This window comes from Cebus imitator, unplaced genomic scaffold (genome assembly GCF_001604975.1).
Source record: "Cebus imitator isolate Cc_AM_T3 unplaced genomic scaffold, Cebus_imitator-1.0 Scaffold141, whole genome shotgun sequence".
NCBI lineage: Eukaryota > Metazoa > Chordata > Mammalia > Primates > Cebidae > Cebus > Cebus imitator.
In genome coordinates this window covers 2,181,749-2,187,423 of record NW_016107456.1, presented here as the reverse complement: position 1 = coordinate 2,187,423, position 5,675 = coordinate 2,181,749, and the positions used below count along the sequence as shown (strand labels likewise).

The 5,675-nt window shown below is 35.7% G+C and overlaps 1 long non-coding RNA gene across 1 annotated transcript in view; it reads left to right on the top strand.

The window, feature by feature from the left end:
- Window positions 1–5,168, top strand: part of LOC119473236 — a 28,908-nt gene extending 23,740 nt beyond the window's left edge. The window contains exon 3 of the long non-coding RNA XR_005202436.1: window positions 5,015–5,168. This is a non-coding gene — a long non-coding RNA (uncharacterized LOC119473236). The remainder of the gene's footprint in view (window positions 1–5,014) is intronic.
- Window positions 5,169–5,675: the final 507 nt, after the last annotated feature.

The window sequence follows — 5,675 nt, the reverse complement described above, 5'->3', positions numbered from 1 at the left end:
GAACACTTTTACACTGTTGGTGGGAGTGTAAATTAGTTCAACCATTGTGGAAGACAGTGTGGCGATTCCTCAAGGACCTAGAAATAGAAATTCCATTTGACCCAGCAATCCCGTTACTGGGTATATATCCAGAGGATTATAAATCATTCTACTATAAGGACACATGCACACGAATGTTCATTGCAGTACTGTTCACAATAGAAGAGACCTGGAACCAACCCAAATGCCCCTTGATGATAGACTGGACAGGGAAAATGTGGCACATATACACCATGGAATACTATGCAGCCATAAAAAATGATGAGTTCATGTCCTTTGTAGGGACATGGATGAACCTGAAAACCATCATTCTCAGCAAACTGACACAAGAACAGAAAATCAAACACCGCATGTTCTCACTCATAATTGGGTGTTGAACAATGAGAACACATGGACACAGGGAGGGGAGCATCACACACTGGGGTCTGTAGGCGGGGAATAGTGGAGGGACAGTGAGGAATGGGGAATTGGGGAGAGATAGCATGGGGAGAAATGCCAGATATAGGTGACAGGGAGGAAGGCAGCACATCACACTGCCTTGTGTATATCTATGCAACAGTCTTGCATGTTCCTCACTTGTACCCCAAAACCTAAAATGCAATTTAAAAAATTGAAAAAAAAAAGAAAGAAAAAAGGAGAAATTCTGTAATGGGGATATAATCAAAGTACAGGGTAAAGTCAGGTATGAGATACTACTTTATATACTTCTATGAAAAAATGTTGAAAACCCTGCTGAAGCTGAGGATCAAATAAAATATAAATAATCAAATTGAAAGTTTAAATGTCTCACATTGCTAAAGATGGTATCACCCAACTTTATTTACATAGTTCCAGATAAAATAGAAATCAGTCTTCCAAATTCTTTTTACAAAGTCAAGCCACCATTTATAATAGACCTTGCGGAAGATAACATAAGAAAATAAAACTTTAAACCATCTTGTACCTGTCAAGTTTCCATCAGTAGAGAGAGAAAGACCAGTATGAATTAAGGGGTAAAAAAGTTATTACAGGAATTAGACTTTACACAGTGTTGGAGGAAGCTGGATGGAGGGGAACTGAAAGTTAAACTAGGGAGTTGGAAGATCAGAGGCATCACCAACCTGTTAATATGAGTAGCCCAGCACTTTTAGTTGCTGAAAGGGAACAGGAAAGATTGGCTGGAGAAGTCTACAGACAGCTGTTCCCTCTCAGCTCCTCCAGCCACACATCTGGTGATGGGCCTGCAGTGGCTATTTGCCAGCAGGGCCAGCAGTGAAGATGAAGGCCTCCAAGCAGAGCAGAAGAGAGTGAAGACAAGCTGAATCCTGCCGGGTAACCCTGTGCCTCTGCTTTACCTCATGCAGCCACGATGATCTTCAAATACTAATGGCCATTGCTTCACTTGCACCTACCAAAACCACAAAAATTCTTCCTTTAGCCAACTCTAACCAAGAACAGCACAAGGAATGGGATGCTGAGGAACATTCCTTCAAACTAAACCAAGTGGGCACTCAGCATAGTCTACCTCTGTCAGTATGACATTAGCATAGAGTTTTTTCAACCACATTTAACTTCCAAATAAAGGCAGCAACAAAATCATGCTTTTGCCTAATATAATGCCATTATACCTCTACAACCAAAAAACACAATAGCATTCTCTCCAGAAAAGATCGCACACAGTCCTATGTCACATTATCCACCTTTGCGTGATACATACTTCTAGTTGAGTCATATTCTCCCTTGCTATCCGGTAACATAAATAGTGAGAGTTAAGTTTAACCACTATTAACATATTGTATAGAGTAGAAGAAGGAAATGTGATCAAATTAGAGAAAGAATTGATAAATATATTCACTCTTTCCTGTACACACATATTTAAAACATAGTAAGAAGGAAATGCTCAACTACTACAGTACTTCCTTGAAACTAGTCAATCGGTTGTAACTGACGATTATGTTTCTTTTTCCATACCCACTCCATATTCCTTTGCCCTCGACAAATGCCTCTGGTGGTTAGGTTCCTTACCTGGTAGGTGAAACATATCTTCATTTATTATTCACCAATATGGACTGTTATATTTTTTCAAATGGGCCTTTATCATAAGACATGGGGACTAGTGAGTGAGAACTTAGAGGATCTTCTAAATTTCTCCCTGATCTCATTGTATGATAACAACCAGTTTCTCCTTCACAGTCAGATTTCATTACCTCTGACAGGGTTGAACTTTGTTATTAATTCAGTGGTGTGAGGACCTGAAAGTAGCCAGGTGGCAATCTCAGTTTCTACTTGAATAGAATCATTGATGTGCCCATTGGTGAATACATTCCTTCTTTGGAAACCAAGACCTCTAGAGAAGCAAAGCCCAGAGTTGAGGACAAAACAAACAAAATCCTATTCATGAATCATATAAATATTGATGAAAGGAGTCACTCTGACTTCTGCCTTTTGATTCTTGGACCCATAATTCCAAAATAGCACCAGTATATTGATCGCTGATTCAGAGTATATATTGTATACTGGTAAAAGCATCCCAGATCTGTAAAGTATTGCCACCCAGCTGAATTTTTGAAAGTTGTTTCTACATTTGCTAATACAGAAAACTGTAAAGACAGCAACTTACATACTCCTTGTGGAAGCCCATCAAGTAGTGATAACCACAATTAAGCTTTTGGTATATATGTGTGTTTAAGGAATGTGGAAATAAGTATCTAGTCTATGTGCCTCTTGCTTTCTATATGTATTTTTTATCAATCTGCACTGATATATTAAATCTGACATATTAAAATGTTCACTGCAAGTTGTTTTTACCAGAATGGCTCTTTGTTGGGGAAAAGGACAAGTTCTTAGGCAAAAAAATTTGTTTTCATTTGCATTTTTATTAGGAGAGGATGAACAATTTTTCATGCTTTTAAACTACTTAGAATTATTTGTCAATTATCAGTTTCCCTTTTTCTCATTTATTAGAATCCTGAATTTATTAGTTCTTCATATGAGACCTATAAATAAACATAGTGACAGTCTAGGTGTTCCTGCTTTTAAATTTTCAAGGGAGTGCATATTGTAGAGTTATGTTCTTACATTAAATGTACCATCGCCTTTTTATTTCTTTGTAACGTCTAAATCTAGAAAGTCATTTTTATCCTTCAGAGGATTTATATTCAATTTTATATTTGCTTAATTTTTATGGCTTGATTTTCTATATTTAATACTTGAATCTATATGTTATGCAAATTTTAAGCTATGTGTAATAAAGAGGTTGTCTCCTTTCAATGTTTGTGCCTATTATTTTATTCGAAGACTTGGTATATTTTCTGAGTGTGTGTGTCTGTATTTGTGGGACCACATGGCATTAACCAGAATTATTTATTTATTTATTTATTATTTATTTTGAGACAGAGTCTTACTCTGTTACCCAGGCTGGAGTGCAGCGGCATGATCTCGGCTCACTGCAACATCCACCTCCCTGGTTCAAGCAATTCTCCTGCCTTAGCCACCAGAAAAGCTGAGATTATAGGCATATGCCACCACGCCCAGCTAAGTATTGTATTTTTAGTAGAGATGGGATTTCACTATGTTGGCCATGCTGGTCTCAAACTCCTGATCTTGTGATCCACCCACCTTGGGATCCCAAAGTCCTGGGATTACAGGTATGAGCCACCATGCTTGGCCAGAAATTCTAAACAAATATTACATAATACAGGTGATACAAAATAAATGTTATTATTTTAGTAGCAAATATTTTGTTTCAGCCAATGTATTGGCTAGCAATTATGTTAGATGATGTTTTTCATATTTTTTTTCTACTCCAGCTTTGTCTTGTTAGGGAGCAATTTTATTCGAAATGTGAGATTTCAAATATTACTTCCTGTGGATTGTCTTTATGATTTTGATATGATCTTACAGTTTAAACAATATTGTAAAAGAAACTCTGGCTGCCATTGAAATGCTTTTATCCTTTAAAAATATTAAATTTAATTTCATATAGTTTGCTTATTTTTCCTTTAACAACAATATATTACTAACAAAATGAGACTAACTGCACATTAGTATCTCAAGAATCAATAACAGAACAATGTCTATACTAACTAGGATGCAAAATTAATATAATTATCTGTATCTTTTACTTTCTATTGTTAAAACAGCATTTAAAAGTGAACAGTATTTCTCAGGAATATCCCGTGTCTTAATTCTGATTACTCTAATAAAGTGCCATAAACTGGATGGCTGATAAACAACAAAATTTGTTTCTCACCATTTGGAGGCTGGAGTTTAAGAGCAGGGTGTTAGTAAGGTCAGCTTCTGGTGAGGGCTCTCTTCTGGGTTGCAGGCTGCAGGCTTCTGGTTCTGTGGAGAACCAGGTGCCATGCAGAAAGACATTGAGCTAGCTCTCAGGCCTCTTCTAATCGGGACACTAATTCCATTCATAAGGGCTGCACCCTCATAAACTGATGACCTCCTACAGCTCCACCTCCAAACACCATCACAGTGAGATGAGAGCTTCAACATATGAATTTTAGGAGGACAGAAATATTCACTCCATGGCATATCAACAAAAATAAGTGTGTCTTTGCATATAATTTGTGGAGGTATTTTTAAGAGTATAAAACTTCATCAAAACCAAGTAAATATATTACAGATATGAAATATACATATATGAAAATAGAGAATATTAAAAGTCATAGTTTACTAAAGATTTGTTAAGCATTTAAAAAATCTTGAAAAGGCCACTAAAATCTAACAAGGATGTATACATATATAAAGATGCAAAGTTGTCTCATAATACATAAAGCTTTGTGCCAAATCTATGAAAATTCAGGGATTATTAAACAAAATTAATCAGAGGCTTATAAAATTATCTAAATCATCTCTCTTTATGGTGCATAAAGTTTACAATATAAAAATACTCTCCAGCTGGAGACATTTTCATAAGTATTTTTTGGAACAACCTGTGTCAATTTTTCTTTTACCAATTCATCTATTTTCTTTGTGATCATAGCCTTCTAAACCATGAAAACATTCTGGACCCTTAAGTACACAGTCTCCAAACACCTTCACAGTAGAAACTTCTGTCCTGTCAACTTGCTCAGAGGGTTGCATATCTGCCAAATCTTCTATAATTACAGAAGGGGTTCCATAGCAAGTAAGTTCAAGCATTGCTGAAGTGTTTTATTTTGGTGATGTTTTCTTATAGGTTTTTAAAATTTACTTTTGTTTCTGTAGTTTTCTCCTATCCTGCTTTCCAGTAATTTGATTTTTTCAACTCTACATTTGATTTATTAAAGTATAATTAACACTGTAATATATAATAATCTAAGTAAATTATAAAGCAAATGTCGAGTAGACTTTATGAAAGTAAAGGGAATCAATACTTGTGTTTTTAATTTGCATACCTACACTGACATCTTTCTTTTCAATGGTCTTTGTTAATCTACTCAGCACTTAACCTTTTAGACACATCTCTTTTTTGAATGTATAAGTCTTCATTTTCTCTTTCTTCTCTCTCTGTCGCTTGCTCTCTTTCCTTCTCTCTTTACTTTGCATAAAGATTGGTAAATTTATTTGAGCTCTTTCTAAGTCTTATCCCTTTGTGTATAACTGCTTCCAAAGCTCACTGCAATAATTTTTCTCTTTTGGAGTTCTAATATTTGATTCTTCCA